Genomic DNA, 20,293 nt, shown 5'->3' with positions numbered 1-20,293 from the left:
TGACAGTGGTGCACACAAGCTGTTAGACGCAGTCGGTGAAGTGCACGGTGGCCGTATCGACCAACTCAGCAAAAGGCTAATATTCAAATTTTACAAATCTAAAACTTGAAAGAAGAGCAGAAATTACAATGATCATTTTGAATGATTTTTATGGATCATATCAATAAACTCCTAGAAATAAGAGATGTAGTAAATGATACATTAACCAAGGATGTTGAAAACTTTGCTAAACTTGATGCACTCCAATGCTGGATATGTATACTTAGTTCTCCTTACCTAGCATGGAATAAATTAATTCCCTGTCAATTTTGCCTACAAGTGTGTCTAGAATAGGTCTCCTATCGTTTTCTCAATGAATCATAAATAATTGTGTTTTGCGCCCTGGTTTGTGTTAGCTCTTCGGTTACAGATTGGGGATGCTAATCATGGGAATTTTTGCTTGTGTTAGTTGTTTTTAAGACAAGCCTTAGTGTTATGCTGTGCATATCGGGGGGCAGGGGGGAGGGTGCTTTTTCCCTGTTGATTTTGCTGTCAAGTGTCAGGGCAAAATGGTTCTCTTTGACGAGGTGAGGAAAAGGCATGAGTGAGTCTCTTGGCATATGTAAGGTGTAAAAGTTCCCTTTCCATTTTGCCTTCAAGTGTGAAAAGAAAAGGTGTGCTATTGTTTTCGGGATTTAATCTAAAGTATTTTGATTTGAGCTCTAATTTGTGTTATTTTTACAGTTACAGATTGGGGATGATAATAATGTGAATTTTTGTTTGTTTTAGTTGTTTTTAAGACAAGCCTTAGTGTTAGGCACTACACATCGGGGGAAAAAAATGTGTGCTTTTTTCCTGTCGATTTTGCCGTCAAGTGTCAGGGCAAATTGGTTCTCTTTGCCGAGGTGAGGAAAAGACATGAGTGCGTCTCTTGGCATATGTAAGGTGTAAAAGTTCCCTTTCCATTTTGCCTTCAAGTTTGAAAAGAAAAGGTGTGCTATTGTTTTCCGGATTTAATCTAAAGTATTTTGATTTGAGCTCTAATTTGTGTTATTTTTACAGTTACAGATTGGGGATGATAATAATGTGAATTTTTGTTTGTTTTAGTTGTTTTTAAGACAAGCCTTAGTGTTAGGCACTACACATCGGGGGGAAAAAATGTGTGCTTTTTTCCTGTCGATTTTGCCGTCAAGTGTCAGGGCAAAATGGTTCTCTTTGCCGAGGTGAGGAAAAGACATGGTGTGCTCTTGTTTTCTAACTTAATCAAAATAATTTTGATTTGAGCTCTAATTTGCGTTATTTTTACAGTTACAGATTGGGGATGATAATATTGTGATTTTTTGTTTGAATTAGTTGTTTTTAAGACAAGCATTATTGTTATGCTATACTTACCAATGGGATAAATGGTGCTTATTTCCAACTTGTGGAACTGCCATGAATGCGACTCTGTGCCTATTTATGATGTTAAAATTCCCTGGACCCTCCATTAAAATATCCTTGCAAATAAATGACAGTTGACTAACACAGACAGTAACGTGAGTTTACAAATTTCTCTGAGGAACAGAGTTTTGTAGAAAAGTCGACAAAAATGGGATTTGAAACCATGCATGCAGAGCACAATGGATTAGCAGTCCATCGCCTTAACCACTCGGCCACCTCGTCTGAAAGTGGCGCACGCAAGCTGTTAGACGCAGTCGGTGAAGTGCACGGTGGCCGTATCTCTAATTTGTGTTATTTTTACAGTTACAGATTGGGGATAATAATAATGTGAATTTTTGTTTGTTTTAGTTGTTTTTAAGACAAGCCTTAGTGTTAGGCACTACACATCGGGGGAAAAAATGTGTGCTTTTTTCCTGTCGATTTTGCCGTCAAGTGTCAGGGCAAATTGGTTCTCTTTGCCGAGGTGAGGAAAAGGCATGAGTGTGTCTCTTGGCATATGTAAGATGTAAAAGTTCCCTTTCCATTTTGCCTTCAAGTGTGAAAAGAAAAGGTGTGCTATTGTTTTCCGGATTTAATCTAAAGTATTTTGATTTGAGCTCTAAGTTGTGTTATTTTTACAGTTACAGATTGGGGATGATAATAATGTGAATTTTTTTTGTTTTAGTTGTTTTTAAGACAAGCCTTAGTGTTAGGCACTACACATCGGGGGGGAAAATGTGTGCTTTTTTCCTGTCGATTTTGCCGTCAAGTGTCAGGGCAAATTGGTTCTCTTTGCCGAGGTGAGGAAAAGACATGGTGTGCTCTTGTTTTCTGGACTTCATCAAAAGAATTTTGATTTGAGCTCTAATTTGCGTTATTTTTACAGTTACAGACTGGGGATGATAATAATGTGAATTTTTGTTTGAATTAGTTGTTTTTAAGACAAGCATTATTGTTATGCTATAGGTATCAATGGGATAAATGGTGCTTATTTCCAACTTGTGGAACTGCCATGAATGCGACTCTGTGCCTATTTATGGTGTTAAAATTCCCTGGACCCTCCATTAAAATATCCTTGCAAATAAATGACAGTTGACTAACACAGACAGTAACGTGAGTTTACAAAGTTCTCTGAGGAACAGAGTTTTGTAGAAAAGTCGACAAAAATGGGATTCGAACCCATGCGTGCAGAGCACAATGGATTAGCAGTCCATCGCCTTAACCACTCGGCCACCTCATCAGACAGTGGCACATGCAAGCTGTTAGACGCAGTCGGTGAAGTGCACGGTGGCCGTATCGACCAACTCAGCAAAAGGTTAATATTCAAATTTTACAAATCTAAAACTTGAAAGAAGAGCAGAAATTACAATGATCATTTTGAATGATTTTTATGGATCATATCAATAAACTCCTAGAAATAAGAGATGTAGTAAATGATACATTAACCAAGGATGTTGAAAACTTTGCTAAACGTGAAGCACTCCAATGCTGGATATGTATACTTAGTTCTCCTTACCTAGCATGGAATAAATGAATTCCCTGTCAATTTTGCCTACAAGTGTGTCTAGAATAGGTCTCCTATCATTTTCTCAATGAATCATAAATAATTGTGTTTTGCATCCTGGTTTGTGTTAGTTCTTCGGTTACAGATTGGGGATGCTAATCATGGGAATTTTTGCTTGTGTTAGTTGTTTTTAAGACAAGCCTTAGTGTTATGCTGTGCATATCGGGGGGCAGGGGGTGAGGGTGCTTTTCCCTGTTGATTTTGCTGTCAAGTGCCAGGGCAAAATGGTTCTCTTTGACGAGGTGAGGAAAAGGCATGAGTGTGTCTCTTGGCATATGTAAGGTGTAAAAGTTCCCTTTCCATTTTGCCTTCAAGTGTGAAAAGAAAAGGTGTGCTATTGTTTTCCGGATTTAATCTAAAGTATTTTGATTTGAGCTCTAATTTGTGTTATTTTTACAGTTACAGATTGGGGATGATAATAATGTGAATTTTTGTTTGTTTTAGTTGTTTTTAAGACAAGCCTTAGTGTTAGGCACTACACATCGGGGGAAAAAATGTGTGCTTTTTTCCTGTCGATTTTGCCGTCAAGTGTCAGGGCAAATTGGTTCTCTTTGCCGAGGTGAGGAAAAGACTTGGTGTGCTCTTGTTTTCTGGACTTAATCAAAAGAATTTTGATTTGAGCAATAATTTGCGTTATTTTTACAGTTACAGACTGGGGATGATAATAATGTGAATTTTTGTTTGAATTAGTTGTTTTTAAGACAATCATTATTGTTATGCTATAGGTATCAATGGGATAAATGGTGCTTATTTCCAACTTGTGGAACTGCCATGAATGCGACTCTGTGCCTATTTATGGTGTTAAAATTCCCTGGACCCTCCATTAAAATATCCTTGCAAATAAATGACAGTTGACTAACACAGACAGTAACGTGAGTTTACAAAGTTCTCTGAGGAACAGAGTTTTGTAGAAAAGTCGACAAAAATGGGATTCGAACCCATGCGTGCAGAGCACAATGGATTAGCAGTCCATCGCCTTAACCACTCGGCCACCTCATCAGACAGTGGCACATGCAAGCTGTTAGACGCAGTCGGTGAAGTGCACGGTGGCCGTATCGACCAACTCAGCAAAAGGTTAATATTCAAATTTTACAAATCTAAAACTTGAAAGAAGAGCAGAAATTACAATGATCATTTTGAATGATTTTTATGGATCATATCAATAAACTCCTAGAAATAAGAGATGTAGTAAATGATACATTAACCAAGGATGTTGAAAACTTTGCTAAACGTGAAGCACTCCAATGCTGGATATGTATACTTAGTTCTCCTTACCTAGCATGGAATAAATGAATTCCCTGTCAATTTTGCCTACAAGTGTGTCTAGAATAGGTCTCCTATCATTTTCTCAATGAATCATAAATAATTGTGTTTTGCATCCTGGTTTGTGTTAGTTCTTCGGTTACAGATTGGGGATGCTAATCATGGGAATTTTTGCTTGTGTTAGTTGTTTTTAAGACAAGCCTTAGTGTTATGCTGTGCATATCGGGGGGCAGGGGGTGAGGGTGCTTTTCCCTGTTGATTTTGCTGTCAAGTGCCAGGGCAAAATGGTTCTCTTTGACGAGGTGAGGAAAAGGCATGAGTGTGTCTCTTGGCATATGTAAGGTGTAAAAGTTCCCTTTCCATTTTGCCTTCAAGTGTGAAAAGAAAAGGTGTGCTATTGTTTTCCGGATTTAATCTAAAGTATTTTGATTTGAGCTCTAATTTGTGTTATTTTTACAGTTACAGATTGGGGATGATAATAATGTGAATTTTTGTTTGTTTTAGTTGTTTTTAAGACAAGCCTTAGTGTTAGGCACTACACATCGGGGGAAAAAATGTGTGCTTTTTTCCTGTCGATTTTGCCGTCAAGTGTCAGGGCAAATTGGTTCTCTTTGCCGAGGTGAGGAAAAGACTTGGTGTGCTCTTGTTTTCTGGACTTAATCAAAAGAATTTTGATTTGAGCAATAATTTGCGTTATTTTTACAGTTACAGACTGGGGATGATAATAATGTGAATTTTTGTTTGAATTAGTTGTTTTTAAGACAATCATTATTGTTATGCTATAGGTATCAATGGGATAAATGGTGCTTATTTCCAACTTGTGGAACTGCCATGAATGCGACTCTGTGCCTATTTATGGTGTTAAAATTCCCTGGACCCTCCATTAAAATATCCTTGCAAATAAATGACAGTTGACTAACACAGACAGTAACGTGAGTTTACAAAGTTCTCTGAGGAACAGAGTTTTGAAGAAAAGTCGACAAAAATGGGATTCGAACCCATGCGTGCAGAGCACAATGGATTAGCAGTCCATCGCCTTAACCACAAGGCCACCTCGTCTGATAGTGGCGCACGTAAGCTGTTAGACGCAGTCAGTGAAGTGCACGGTGGCCGTATCGACCAACTCAGCAAAAGGCTAATATTCAAATTTTACAAATCTAAAACTTGAAAGAAGAGCAGAAATTACAATGATCATTTTGAATGATTTTTATGGATCATATCAATAAACTCCTAGAAATAAGAGATGTAGTAAATGATACATTAACCAAGGATGTTGAAAACTTTGCTAAACTTGATGCACTCCAATGCTGGATATGTATACTTAGTTCTCCTTACCTAGCATGGAATAAATTAATTCCCTGTCAATTTTGCCTACAAGTGTGTCTAGAATAGGTCTCCTATAATTTTCTCAATGAATCATAAATAATTGTGTTTTGCATCCTGGTTTGTGTTAGTTCTTCGGTTACAGATTGGGGATGCTAATCATGGGAATTTTTGCTTGTGTTAGTTGTTTTTAAGACAAGCCTTAGTGTTATGCTGTGCATATCGGGGGGCAGGGGGTGAGGGTGCTTTTCCCTGTTGATTTTGCTGTCAAGTGCCAGGGCAAAATGGTTCTCTTTGACGAAGTGAGGAAAAGGCATGAGTGTGTCTCTTGGCATATGTAAGGTGTAAAAGTTCCCTTTCCATTTTGCCTTCAAGTGTGAAAAGAAAAGGTGTGCTATTGTTTTCCGGATTTAATCTAAAGTATTTTGATTTGAGCTCTAATTTGTGTTATTTTTACAGTTACAGATTGGGGATGATAATAATGTGAATTTTTGTTTGTTTTAGTTGTTTTTAAGACAAGCCTTAGTGTTAGGCACTACACATCGGGGGAAAAAATGTGTGCTTTTTTCCTGTCGATTTTGCCGTCAAGTGTCAGTTCAAATTGGTTCTCTTTGCCGAGGTGAGGAAAAGACATGGTGTGCTCTTGTTTTCTGGACTTAATCAAAAGAATTTTGATTTGAGCTCTAATTTGCGTTATTTTTACAGTTACAGACTGGGGATGATAATAATGTGAATTTTTGTTTGAATTAGTTGTTTTTAAGACAAGCATTATTGTTATGCTATAGGTATCAATGGGAAAAATGGTGCTTATTTCCAACTTGTGGAACTGCCATGAATTTATGGTGTAAAAATTCCCTGGACCCTCCATTAAAATATCCTTGCAAATAAAGGACAGTTGACTAACAAAGACAGTAACTTGAGTTTACAAAGTTCTCTGAGGAACAGAGTTTTGTAGAAAAGTCGACGAAGATGGGATTCGAACCCATGCGTGCAGAGCACAATGGATTAGCTGTCTTAACCACTCGGCCACCTCGTCTGACAGTGGCGCACGCAAGCTGTTAGACGCAGTCGGTGAAGTACACGGTGGCCGTATCGACCAACTCAGCAAAAGGCTAATATTCAAATTTTACAAATCTAAAACTTGAAAGAAGAGCAGAAATTACAATGATCATTTTGAATGATTTTTATGGATCATATCAATAAACTCCTAGAAATAAGAGATGTAGTAAATGATACATTAACCAAGGATGTTGAAAACTTTGCTAAACTTGATGCACTCCAATGCTGGATATGTATACTTAGTTCTCCTTACCTCGCATGAAATAAATGAATTCCCTGTCAATTTTGCCTACAAGTGTGTCTAGAATAGGTCTCCTATCATTTTTTTTGTTTCGCGTCCTGGTTTGTGTTAGTTCTTCGGTTACAGATTGGGGATGCTAATCATGGGAATTTTTGCTTGTGTTAGTTGTTTTTAAGACAAGCCTTAGTGTTATGCTGTGCATATTGGGGGACAGTGGGGAGGGTGCTTTTTCCCTGTTGATTTTGCTGTCAAGTGTCAGGGCAAAATGGTTCTCTTTGACGAGGTGAGGAAAAGGCATGAGTGCGTCTCTTGGCATATGTAAGGTGTAAAAGTTCCCTTTCCATTTTGCCTTCAAGTGTGAAAAGAAAAGGTGTGCTATTGTTTTCCGGATTTAATCTAAAGTATTTTGATTTGAGCTATAATTTGTGTTATTTTTACAGTTACAGATTGGGGATGATAATAATGTGAATTTTTGTTTGTTTTAGTTGTTTTTAAGACAAGCCTTAGTGTTAGGCACAACACATCGGGGGAAAAAATGTGTGCTTTTTTCCTGTCGATTTTGCTGTCAAGTGTCAGGGCAAATTAATTCTCTTTGCCGAGGTGAGGAAAAGACATGGTGTGCTCTTGTTTTTGGACTTAATCAAAAGAATTTTGATTTGAGCTCTAATTTGCGTTATTTTTACAGTTACAGACTGGGGATGATAATAATGTGAATTTTTGTTTGAATTAGTTGTTTTTAAGACAAGCATTATTGTTATGCTATAGGTATCAATGGGAAAAATTGTGCTTATTTCCAACTTGTGGAACTGCCATGAATGCGACTCTGTGCCTATTTATGGTGTAAAAATTCCCTGGACCCTCCATTAAAATATCCTTGCAAATAAAGGACAGTTGACTAACACAGACAGTAACGTGAGTTTACAAAATTCTCTGAGGAACAGAGTTTTGTAGAAAAGTCGACGAAGATGGGATTCGAACCCATGCGTGCTGAGCACAATGGATTAGCAGTCTTAACCACTCGGCCACCTCATCTGACAGTGGCGCACGCAAGCTGTTAGACGCAGTCGGTGAAGTACACGGTGGCCGTATCGACCAACTCAGCAAAAGGCTAATATTCAAATTTTACAAATCTAAAACTTGAAAGAAGAGCAGAAATTACAATGATCATTTTGAATGATTTTTATGGATCATATCAATAAACTCCTAGAAATAAGAGATGTAGTAAATGATACATTAACCAAGGATGTTGAAAACTTTGCTAAACTTGATGCACTCCAATGCTGGATATGTATACTTAGTTCTCCTTACCTCGCATGAAATAAATGAATTCCCTGTCAATTTTGCCTACAAGTGTGTCTAGAATAGGTCTCCTATCATTTTCTCAATGAATCATAAATAATTGTGTTTTGCGTCCTGGTTTGTGTTAGTTCTTCGGTTACAGATTGGGGATGCTAATCATGGGAATTTTTGCTTGTGTTAGTTGTTTTTAAGACAAGCCTTAGTGTTATGCTGTGCATATCGGGGGGCAGTGGGGAGGGTGCTTTTTCCCTGTTGATTTTGCTGTCAAGTGTCAGGGCAAAATGGTTCTCTTTGACGAGGTGAGGAAAAGGCATGAGTGCGTCTCTTGGCATATGTAAGGTGTAAAAGTTCCCTTTCCATTTTGCCTTCAAGTGTGAAAAGAAAAGGTGTGCTATTGTTTTCCGGATTTAATCTAAAGTATTTTGATTTGAGCTCTAATTTGTGTTATTTTTACAGTTACAGATTGGGGATGATAATAATGTGAATTTTTGTTTGTTTTAGTTGTTTTTAAGACAAGCCTTAGTATTAGGCACAACACATCGGGGGAAAAAATGTGTGCTTTTTTCCTGTCGATTTTGCCGTCAAGTGTCAGGGCAAATTGGTTCTCTTTGCCGAGGTGAGGAAAAGACATGGTGTGCTCTTGTTTTTGGACTTAATCAAAAGAATTTTGATTTGAGCTCTAATTTGCGTTATTTTTACAGTTACAGACTGGGGATGATAATAATGTGAATTTTTGTTTGAATAAGTTGTTTTTAAGACAAGCATTATTGTTATGCTATAGGTATCAATGGGAAAAATGGTGCTTATTTCCAACTTGTGGAACTGCCATGAATGCGACTCTGTGCCTATTTATGGTGTAAAAATTCCCTGGACCCTCCATTAAAATAGCCTTGCAAATAAATGCCAGTTGACTAACACAGACAGTAACGTGAGTTTACATAATTCTCTGGGGAACAGAGTTTTGAAGAAAAGTCGACAAAAATGGGATTCGAACCCATGCGTGCAGAGCACAATGGATTAGCAGTCCATCGCCTTAACCACAAGGCCACCTCGTCTGATAGTGGCGCACGTAAGCTGTTAGACGCAGTCAGTGAAGTGCACGGTGGCCGTATCGACCAACTCAGCAAAAGGCTAATATTCAAATTTTACAAATCTAAAACTTGAAAGAAGAGCAGAAATTACAATGATCATTTTGAATGATTTTTATGGATCATATCAATAAACTCCTAGAAATAAGAGATGTAGTAAATGATACATTAACCAAGGATGTTGAAAACTTTGCTAAACTTGATGCACTCCAATGCTGGATATGTATACTTAGTTCTCCTTACCTAGCATGGAATAAATTAATTCCCTGTCAATTTTGCCTACAAGTGTGTCTAGAATAGGTCTCCTATAATTTTCTCAATGAATCATAAATAATTGTGTTTTGCATCCTGGTTTGTGTTAGTTCTTCGGTTACAGATTGGGGATGCTAATCATGGGAATTTTTGCTTGTGTTAGTTGTTTTTAAGACAAGCCTTAGTGTTATGCTGTGCATATCGGGGGGCAGGGGGTGAGGGTGCTTTTCCCTGTTGATTTTGCTGTCAAGTGCCAGGGCAAAATGGTTCTCTTTGACGAAGTGAGGAAAAGGCATGAGTGTGTCTCTTGGCATATGTAAGGTGTAAAAGTTCCCTTTCCATTTTGCCTTCAAGTGTGAAAAGAAAAGGTGTGCTATTGTTTTCCGGATTTAATCTAAAGTATTTTGATTTGAGCTCTAATTTGTGTTATTTTTACAGTTACAGATTGGGGATGATAATAATGTGAATTTTTGTTTGTTTTAGTTGTTTTTAAGACAAGCCTTAGTGTTAGGCACTACACATCGGGGGAAAAAATGTGTGCTTTTTTCCTGTCGATTTTGCCGTCAAGTGTCAGTTCAAATTGGTTCTCTTTGCCGAGGTGAGGAAAAGACATGGTGTGCTCTTGTTTTCTGGACTTAATCAAAAGAATTTTGATTTGAGCTCTAATTTGCGTTATTTTTACAGTTACAGACTGGGGATGATAATAATGTGAATTTTTGTTTGAATTAGTTGTTTTTAAGACAAGCATTATTGTTATGCTATAGGTATCAATGGGAAAAATGGTGCTTATTTCCAACTTGTGGAACTGCCATGAATTTATGGTGTAAAAATTCCCTGGACCCTCCATTAAAATATCCTTGCAAATAAAGGACAGTTGACTAACAAAGACAGTAACTTGAGTTTACAAAGTTCTCTGAGGAACAGAGTTTTGTAGAAAAGTCGACGAAGATGGGATTCGAACCCATGCGTGCAGAGCACAATGGATTAGCTGTCTTAACCACTCGGCCACCTCGTCTGACAGTGGCGCACGCAAGCTGTTAGACGCAGTCGGTGAAGTACACGGTGGCCGTATCGACCAACTCAGCAAAAGGCTAATATTCAAATTTTACAAATCTAAAACTTGAAAGAAGAGCAGAAATTACAATGATCATTTTGAATGATTTTTATGGATCATATCAATAAACTCCTAGAAATAAGAGATGTAGTAAATGATACATTAACCAAGGATGTTGAAAACTTTGCTAAACTTGATGCACTCCAATGCTGGATATGTATACTTAGTTCTCCTTACCTCGCATGAAATAAATGAATTCCCTGTCAATTTTGCCTACAAGTGTGTCTAGAATAGGTCTCCTATCATTTTTTTTGTTTCGCGTCCTGGTTTGTGTTAGTTCTTCGGTTACAGATTGGGGATGCTAATCATGGGAATTTTTGCTTGTGTTAGTTGTTTTTAAGACAAGCCTTAGTGTTATGCTGTGCATATTGGGGGACAGTGGGGAGGGTGCTTTTTCCCTGTTGATTTTGCTGTCAAGTGTCAGGGCAAAATGGTTCTCTTTGACGAGGTGAGGAAAAGGCATGAGTGCGTCTCTTGGCATATGTAAGGTGTAAAAGTTCCCTTTCCATTTTGCCTTCAAGTGTGAAAAGAAAAGGTGTGCTATTGTTTTCCGGATTTAATCTAAAGTATTTTGATTTGAGCTATAATTTGTGTTATTTTTACAGTTACAGATTGGGGATGATAATAATGTGAATTTTTGTTTGTTTTAGTTGTTTTTAAGACAAGCCTTAGTGTTAGGCACAACACATCGGGGGAAAAAATGTGTGCTTTTTTCCTGTCGATTTTGCTGTCAAGTGTCAGGGCAAATTAATTCTCTTTGCCGAGGTGAGGAAAAGACATGGTGTGCTCTTGTTTTTGGACTTAATCAAAAGAATTTTGATTTGAGCTCTAATTTGCGTTATTTTTACAGTTACAGACTGGGGATGATAATAATGTGAATTTTTGTTTGAATTAGTTGTTTTTAAGACAAGCATTATTGTTATGCTATAGGTATCAATGGGAAAAATTGTGCTTATTTCCAACTTGTGGAACTGCCATGAATGCGACTCTGTGCCTATTTATGGTGTAAAAATTCCCTGGACCCTCCATTAAAATATCCTTGCAAATAAAGGACAGTTGACTAACACAGACAGTAACGTGAGTTTACAAAATTCTCTGAGGAACAGAGTTTTGTAGAAAAGTCGACGAAGATGGGATTCGAACCCATGCGTGCTGAGCACAATGGATTAGCAGTCTTAACCACTCGGCCACCTCATCTGACAGTGGCGCACGCAAGCTGTTAGACGCAGTCGGTGAAGTACACGGTGGCCGTATCGACCAACTCAGCAAAAGGCTAATATTCAAATTTTACAAATCTAAAACTTGAAAGAAGAGCAGAAATTACAATGATCATTTTGAATGATTTTTATGGATCATATCAATAAACTCCTAGAAATAAGAGATGTAGTAAATGATACATTAACCAAGGATGTTGAAAACTTTGCTAAACTTGATGCACTCCAATGCTGGATATGTATACTTAGTTCTCCTTACCTCGCATGAAATAAATGAATTCCCTGTCAATTTTGCCTACAAGTGTGTCTAGAATAGGTCTCCTATCATTTTCTCAATGAATCATAAATAATTGTGTTTTGCGTCCTGGTTTGTGTTAGTTCTTCGGTTACAGATTGGGGATGCTAATCATGGGAATTTTTGCTTGTGTTAGTTGTTTTTAAGACAAGCCTTAGTGTTATGCTGTGCATATCGGGGGGCAGTGGGGAGGGTGCTTTTTCCCTGTTGATTTTGCTGTCAAGTGTCAGGGCAAAATGGTTCTCTTTGACGAGGTGAGGAAAAGGCATGAGTGCGTCTCTTGGCATATGTAAGGTGTAAAAGTTCCCTTTCCATTTTGCCTTCAAGTGTGAAAAGAAAAGGTGTGCTATTGTTTTCCGGATTTAATCTAAAGTATTTTGATTTGAGCTCTAATTTGTGTTATTTTTACAGTTACAGATTGGGGATGATAATAATGTGAATTTTTGTTTGTTTTAGTTGTTTTTAAGACAAGCCTTAGTATTAGGCACAACACATCGGGGGAAAAAATGTGTGCTTTTTTCCTGTCGATTTTGCCGTCAAGTGTCAGGGCAAATTGGTTCTCTTTGCCGAGGTGAGGAAAAGACATGGTGTGCTCTTGTTTTTGGACTTAATCAAAAGAATTTTGATTTGAGCTCTAATTTGCGTTATTTTTACAGTTACAGACTGGGGATGATAATAATGTGAATTTTTGTTTGAATAAGTTGTTTTTAAGACAAGCATTATTGTTATGCTATAGGTATCAATGGGAAAAATGGTGCTTATTTCCAACTTGTGGAACTGCCATGAATGCGACTCTGTGCCTATTTATGGTGTAAAAATTCCCTGGACCCTCCATTAAAATAGCCTTGCAAATAAATGCCAGTTGACTAACACAGACAGTAACGTGAGTTTACATAATTCTCTGGGGAACAGAGTTTTGTAGAAAAGTCAACAAAGATGGGATTTGAACCCATGCGTGCAGAGCACAATGGATTAGCAGTCCATCGCCTTAACCACTCGGCCACCTCGTCGGACAGCGGCACACGCATGCTGATAGACGCAGTCGGTGAAGTGCACGGTGGCCGTATCTCTAATTTGTGTTATTTTTACAGTTACAGATTGGGGATGATAATAATGTGAATTTTTGTTTGTGTTAGTTGTTTTTAAGACAAGCCTTAGTGTTATGCACTACACATCGGGGGGAAAAATGTGTGCTTTTTTCCTGTCGATTTTGCCGTCAAGTGTCAGGGCAAATTGGTTCTCTTTGCCGAGGTGAGGAAAAGACAGGGTGTGCTCTTGTTTTCTGGACTCAATCAAAATAATTTTGATTTGAGCTCTAATTTGCGTTATTTTTACAGTTACAGATTGGGGATGATAATAATGTGAATTTTTGTTTGAATAAGTTGTTTTTAAGACAAGCATTATTGTTATGCTATAGGTATCAATGGGAAAAATGGTGCTTATTTCCAACTTGTGGAACTGCCATGAATGCGACTCTGTGCCTATTTATGGTGTAAAAATTCCCTGGACCCTCCATTAAAATAGCCTTGCAAATAAATGACAGTTGACTAACACATACAGTAACGTGAGTTTACAAAGTTCTCTGAGGAACAGAGTTTTGTAGAAAAGTCGACGAAGATGGGATTCGAACCGATGCGTGCAGAGCACAATGGATTAGCAGTCCATCGCCTTAACCACTCGGTCACCTCGTCTGACAGTGGCGCACGCATGCTGTTAGACGCAGTCGGTGAAGTGCACGGTGGCCGTATCTCTAATTTGTGTTATTTTTACAGTTACAGATTGGGGATGATAATAATGTGAATTTTTGTTTGTGTTAGTTGTTCTTAAGACAAGCCTTAGTGTTATGCACTACACATCGGGGGGAAAAATGTGTGCTTTTTTCCTGTCGATTTTGCCGTCAAGTGTCAGGGCAAATTGGTTCTCTTTGCCGAGGTGAGGAAAAGACAGGGTGTGCTCTTGTTTTCTGGACTCAATCAAAATAATTTTGATTTGAGCTCTAATTTGCGTTATTTTTACAGTTACAGATTGGGGATGATAATAATGTGAATTTTTGTTTGAATAAGTTGTTTTTAAGACAAGCATTATTGTTATGCTATAGGTATCAATGGGAAAAATGGTGCTTATTTCCAACTTGTGGAACTGCCATGAATGCGACTCTGTGCCTATTTATGGTGTAAAAATTCCCTGGACCCTCCATTAAAATAGCCTTGCAAATAAATGACAGTTGACTAACACAGACAGTAACGTGAGTTTACAAAGTTCTCTGAGGAACAGAGTTTTGGAGAAAAGTCGACGAAGATGGGATTCGAACCCATGCGTGCAGAGCACAATGGATTAGCAGTCCATCGCCTTAACCACTCGGTCACCTCGTCTGACAGTGGCGCACGCATGCTGTTAGACGCAGTCGGTGAAGTGCACGGTGGCCATATCTCTAATTTGTGTTATTTTTACAGTTACAGATTGGGGATGATAATAATGTGAATTTTTGTTTGTGTTAGTTGTTTTTAAGACAAGCCTTAGTGTTATGCACTATACATCGGGGGGAAAAATGTGTGCTTTTTTCCTGTCGATTTTGCCGTCAAGTGTCAGGGCAAATTGGTTCTCTTTGCCGAGGTGAGGAAAAGACAGGGTGTGCTCTTGTTTTCTGGACTCAATCAAAATAATTTTGATTTGAGCTCTAATTTGCGTTATTTTTACAGTTACAGATTGGGGATGATAATAATGTGAATTTTTGTTTGAATAAGTTGTTTTTAAGACAAGCATTATTGTTATGCTATAGGTATCAATGGGAAAAATGGTGCTTATTTCCAACTTGTGGAACTGCCATGAATGCGACTCTGTGCCTATTTATGGTGTAAAAATTCCCTGGACCCTCCATTAAAATAGCCTTGCAAATAAATGACGGTTGACTAACACAGACAGTAACGTGAGTTTACAAATTTCTCTGAGGAACAGAGTTTTGTAGAAAAGTCGACGAAGATGGGATTCGAACCCATGCGTGCAGAGAATAATGGATTAGCAGTCCATCGCCTTAACCACTCGGCCACCTCGTCTAACAGTGGCGCACGCATGCTGTTTGACGCAGTCGGTGAAGTGCACGGTGGCCGTATCTCTAATTTGTGTTATTTTTACAGTTACAGATTAGGGATGATAATAATGTGAATTTTTGTTTGTGTTAGTTGTTTTTAAGACAAGCCTTAGTGTTATGCACTACACATCGGGGGGAAAAATGTGTGCTTTTTTCCTGTCGATTTTGCCGTCAAGTGTCAGGGCAAATTGGTTCTCTTTGCCGAGGTGAGGAAAAGACAGGGTGTGCTCTTGTTTTCTGGACTCAATAAAAATAATTTTGATTTGAGCTCTAATTTGCGTTATTTTTACTGTTACAGATTGGGGATTATAATAATGTGAATTTTTGTTTGAATAAGTTGTTTTTAAGACAAGCATTATTGTTATGCTATAGGTATCAATGGGAAAAATGGTGCTTATTTCCAACTTGTGGAACTGCCATGAATGCGACTCTGTGCCTATTTATGGTGTAAAAATTCCCTGGACCCTCCATTAAAATAGCCTTGCAAATAAATGACGGTTGACTAACACAGACAGTAATGTGAGTTTACAAAGTTCTCTGAGGAACAGAGTTTTGTAGAAAAGTCGACGAAGATGGGATTCTCTTTGCCGAGGTGAGGAAAAGACAGGGTGTGTTCTTGTTTTCTGGACTCAATCAAAATAATTTTGATTTGAGCTCTAATTTGCATTATTTTTACAGTTAAAAATTGGGGATGATAATAATGTGAATTTTTGTTTGAATAAGTTGTTTTTAAGACAAGCATTATTGTTATGCTATAGGTATCAATGGGAAAAATGGTGCTTATTTCCAACTTGTGGAACTGCCATGAATGCGACTCTGTGCCTATTTATGGTGTAAAAATTCCCTGGACCCTCCATTAAAATAGCCTTGCAAATAAATGACAGTTGACTAACACAGACAGTAACGTGAGTTTACAAAGTTCTCTGAGGAACAGAGTTTTGTAGAAAAGTCGACGAAGATGGGATTCAAACCCATGCGTGCAGAGCACAATCGCCTTAACCACTCGGCCACCTCGTCTGACAGTGGCGCACGCATGCTGTTAGACGCAGTCGGTGAAGTGCACGGTGGCCGTATCTCTAATTTGTGTTATTTTTACAGTTACAGATTGGGGATGATAATAATGTGAATTTTTGTTTGTGTTAGTTATTTTTAAGACAAGCCTTAGTGTTATGCACTACACATCGGGGGGAAAAATGTGTGCTTTTTTCCTGTCGATTTTGCCGTCAAGTGTCAGGGCAAATTGGTTCTCTTTGCCGAGGTGAGGAAAAGACAGGGTGTGCTCTTGTTTTCTGGACTCAATCAAAATAATTTTGATTTGAGCTCTAATTTGCGTTATTTTTACAGTTACAGATTGGGGATGATAATAATGTGAATTTTTGTTTGAATAAGTTGTTTTTAAGACAAGCATTATTGTTATGCTATAGGTATCAATGGGAAAAATGGTGCTTATTTCCAACTTGTGGAACTGCCATGAATGCGACTCTGTGCCTATTTATGGTGTAAAAATTCCCTGGACCCTCCATTAAAATAGCCTTGCAAATAAATGACAGTTAACTAACACAGACAGTAACGTGAGTTTACAAAGTTCTCTGAGGAACAGAGTTTTGTAGAAAAGTCGACGAAGATGGGATTCGAACCGATGCGTGCAGAGCACAATGGATTAGCAGTCCATCGCCTTAACCACTCGGTCACCTCGTCTGACAGTGGCGCACGCATGCTGTTAGACGCAGTCGGTGAAGTGCACGGTGGCCGTATCTCTAATTTGTGTTATTTTGACAGTTACAGATTGGGGATGATAATAATGTGAATTTTTGTTTGTGTTAGTTATTTTTAAGACAAGCCTTAGTGTTATGCACTACACATCGGGGGGGAAAATGTGTGCTTTTTTCCTGTCGATTTTGCCGTCAAGTGTCAGGGCAAATTGGTTCTCTTTGCCGAGGTGAGGAAAAGACAGGGTGTGCTCTTGTTTTCTGGACTCAATCAAAATAATTTTGATTTGAGCTCTAATTTGCGTTATTTTTACAGTTACAGATTGGGGATGATAATAATGTGAATTTTTGTTTGAATAAGTTGTTTTTAAGACAAACATTATTGTTATGCTATAGGTATCAATGGGAAAAATGGTGCTTATTTCCAACTTGTGGAACTGCCATGAATGCGACTCTGTGCCTATTTATGGTGTAAAAACTCCCTGGACCCTCCATTAAAATAGCCTTGCAAATAAATGACAGTTAACTAACACAGACAGTAACGTGAGTTTACAAAGTTCTCTGAGGAACAGAGTTTTGTAGAAAAGTCGACGAAGATGGGATTCGAACCCATGCGTGCAGAGCACAATGGATTAGCAGTCCATCGTCTTAACCACTCGGTCACCTCGTCTGACAGTGGCGCACGCATGCTGTTAGACGCAGTCGGTGAAGTGCACGGTGGCCGTATCTCTAATTTGTGTTATTTTTACAGTTACAGATTGGGGATGATAATAATGTGAATTTTTGTTTGTGTTAGTTGTTTTTAAGACAAGCCTTAGTGTTATGCACTACACATCGGGGGGAAAAATGTGTGCTTTTTTCCTGTCGATTTTGCCGTCAAGTGTCAGGGCAAATTGGTTCTCTTTGCCGAGGTGAGGAAAAGACAGGGTGTGCTCTTGTTTTCTGGACTCAATCAAAATAATTTTGATTTGAGCTCTAATTTGCGTTATTTTTACAGTTACAGATTGGGGATGATAATAATGTGAATTTTTGTTTGAATAAGTTGTTTTTAAGACAAGCATTATTGTTATGCTATAGGTATCAATGGGAAAAATGGTGCTTATTTCCAACTTGTGGAACTGCCATGAATGCGACTCTGTGCCTATTTATGGTGTAAAAATTCCCTGGACCCTCCATTAAAATAGCCTTGCAAATAAATGACGGTTGACTAACACAGACAGTAACGTGAGTTTACAAAGTTCTCTGAGGAACAGAGTTTTGTAGAAAAGTCGACGAAGATGGGATTCGAACCCATGCGTGCAGAGCACAATGGATTAGCAGTCCATCGCCTTAACCACTCGGCCACCTCGTCTAACAGTGGCGCACGCATGCTGTTTGACGCAGTCGGTGAAGTGCACGGTGGCCGTATCTCTAATTTGTGTTATTTTTACAGTTACAGATTGGGGATGATAATAATGTGAATTTTTGTTTGTGTTAGTTGTTTTTAAGACAAGCCTTAGTGTTATGCACTACACATCGGGGGGAAAAATGTGTGCTTTTTTCCTGTCGATTTTGCCGTCAAGTGTCAGGGCAAATTGGTTCTCTTTGCCGAGGTGAGGAAAAGACAGGGTGTGCTCTTGTTTTCTGGACTCAATCAAAATAATTTTCATTTGAGCTCTAATTTGCGTTATTTTTACAGTTACAGATTGGGGATGATAATAATGTGAATTTTTGTTTGTGTTAGTTGTTTTTAAGACAAGCCTTAGTGTTATGCACTACACATCGGGGGGAAAAATGTGTGCTTTTTTCCTGTCGATTTTGCCGTCAAGTGTCAGGGCAAATTGGTTCTCTTTGCCGAGGTGAGGAAAAGACATGGTGTGCTCTTGTTTTCTGGACTCAATCAAAATAATTTTGATTTGAGCTCTAATTTGCGTTATTTTTACAGTTACAGATTGGGGATGATAATAATGTGAATTTTTGTTTGAATAAGTTGTTTTTAAGACAAGCATTATTGTTATGCTATAGGTATCAATGGGAAAAATGGTGCTTATTTCCAACTTGTGGAACTGCCATGAATGCGACTCTGTGCCTATTTATGGTGTAAAAATTCCCTGGACCCTCCATTAAAATAGCCTTGCAAATAAATGACGGTTGACTAACACAGACAGTAACGTGAGTTTACAAAGTTCTCTGAGGAACAGAGTTTTGTAGAAAAGTCGACGAAGATGGGATTCTCTTTGCCGAGGTGAGGAAAAGACAGGGTGTGCTCTTGTTTTCTGGACTCAATCAAAATAATTTTGATTTGAGCTCTAATTTGCATTATTTTTACAGTTAAAAATTGGGGATGATAATAATGTGAATTTTTGTTTGAATAAGTTGTTTTTAAGACAAGCATTATTGTTATGCTATAGGTATCAATGGGAAAAATGGTGCTTATTTCCAACTTGTGGAACTGCCATGAATGCGACTCTGTGCCTATTTATGGTGTAAAAATTACCTGGACCCTCCATTAAAATAGCCTTGCAAATAAATGACAGTTGACTAACACAGACAGTAACGTGAGTTTACAAAGTTCTCTGAGGAACAGAGTTTTGTAGAAAAGTCGACGAAGATGGGATTCGAACCCATGCGTGCAGAGCACAATGGATTAGCAGTCCATCGCCTTAACCACTCGGTCACCTCGTCTGACAGTGGCGCACGCATGCTGTTAGACGCAGTCGGTGAAGTGCACAGTGGCCGTATCTCTAATTTGTGTTATTTTTACAGTTACAGATTGGGGATGATAATAATGTGAATTTTTGTTTGTGTTAGTTGTTCTTAAGACAAGCCTTAGTGTTATGCACTACACATCGGGGGGAAAAATGTGTGCTTTTTTCCTGTCGATTTTGCCGTCAAGTGTCAGGGCAAATTGGTTCTCTTTGCCGAGGTGAGGAAAAGACAGGGTGTGCTCTTGTTTTCTGGACTCAATCAAAATAATTTTGATTTGAGCTCTAATTTGCGTTATTTTTACAGTTACAGATTGGGGATGATAATAATGTGAATTTTTGTTTGAATAAGTTGTTTTTAAGACAAGCATTATTGTTATGCTATAGGTATCAATGGGAAAAATGGTGCTTATTTCCAACTTGTGGAACTGCCATGAATGCGACTCTGTGCCTATTTATGGTGTAAAAATTCCCTGGACCCTCCATTAAAATAGCCTTGCAAATAAATGACAGTTGACTAACACAGACAGTAACGTGAGTTTACAAAGTTCTCTGAGGAACAGAGTTTTGGAGAAAAGTCGACGAAGATGGGATTCGAACCCATGCGTGCAGAGCACAATGGATTAGCAGTCCATCGCCTTAACCACTCGGTCACCTCGTCTGACAGTGGCGCACGCATGCTGTTAGACGCAGTCGGTGAAG

At 38.3% G+C, this 20,293-nt stretch overlaps 1 non-coding gene across 1 annotated transcript; it reads right to left on the bottom strand.

The window, feature by feature from the left end:
• Positions 1-18,176: 18,176 nt before the first annotated feature.
• TRNAS-GCU (transfer RNA serine (anticodon GCU)) lies at positions 18,177-18,258 on the bottom strand. The gene has a single exon. It is a non-coding gene; the product is annotated as a tRNA-Ser (tRNA).
• Between the last annotated feature and the right edge of the window lie 2,035 nt (positions 18,259-20,293).

The sequence above is a fragment of the Pelobates fuscus genome, chromosome 1 (genome assembly GCF_036172605.1).
Source record: "Pelobates fuscus isolate aPelFus1 chromosome 1, aPelFus1.pri, whole genome shotgun sequence".
Taxonomy (NCBI): domain Eukaryota; kingdom Metazoa; phylum Chordata; class Amphibia; order Anura; family Pelobatidae; genus Pelobates; species Pelobates fuscus.
Note: the sequence above shows the minus strand (reverse complement) of the source record. Positions and strands in the feature narration are given on the sequence as shown.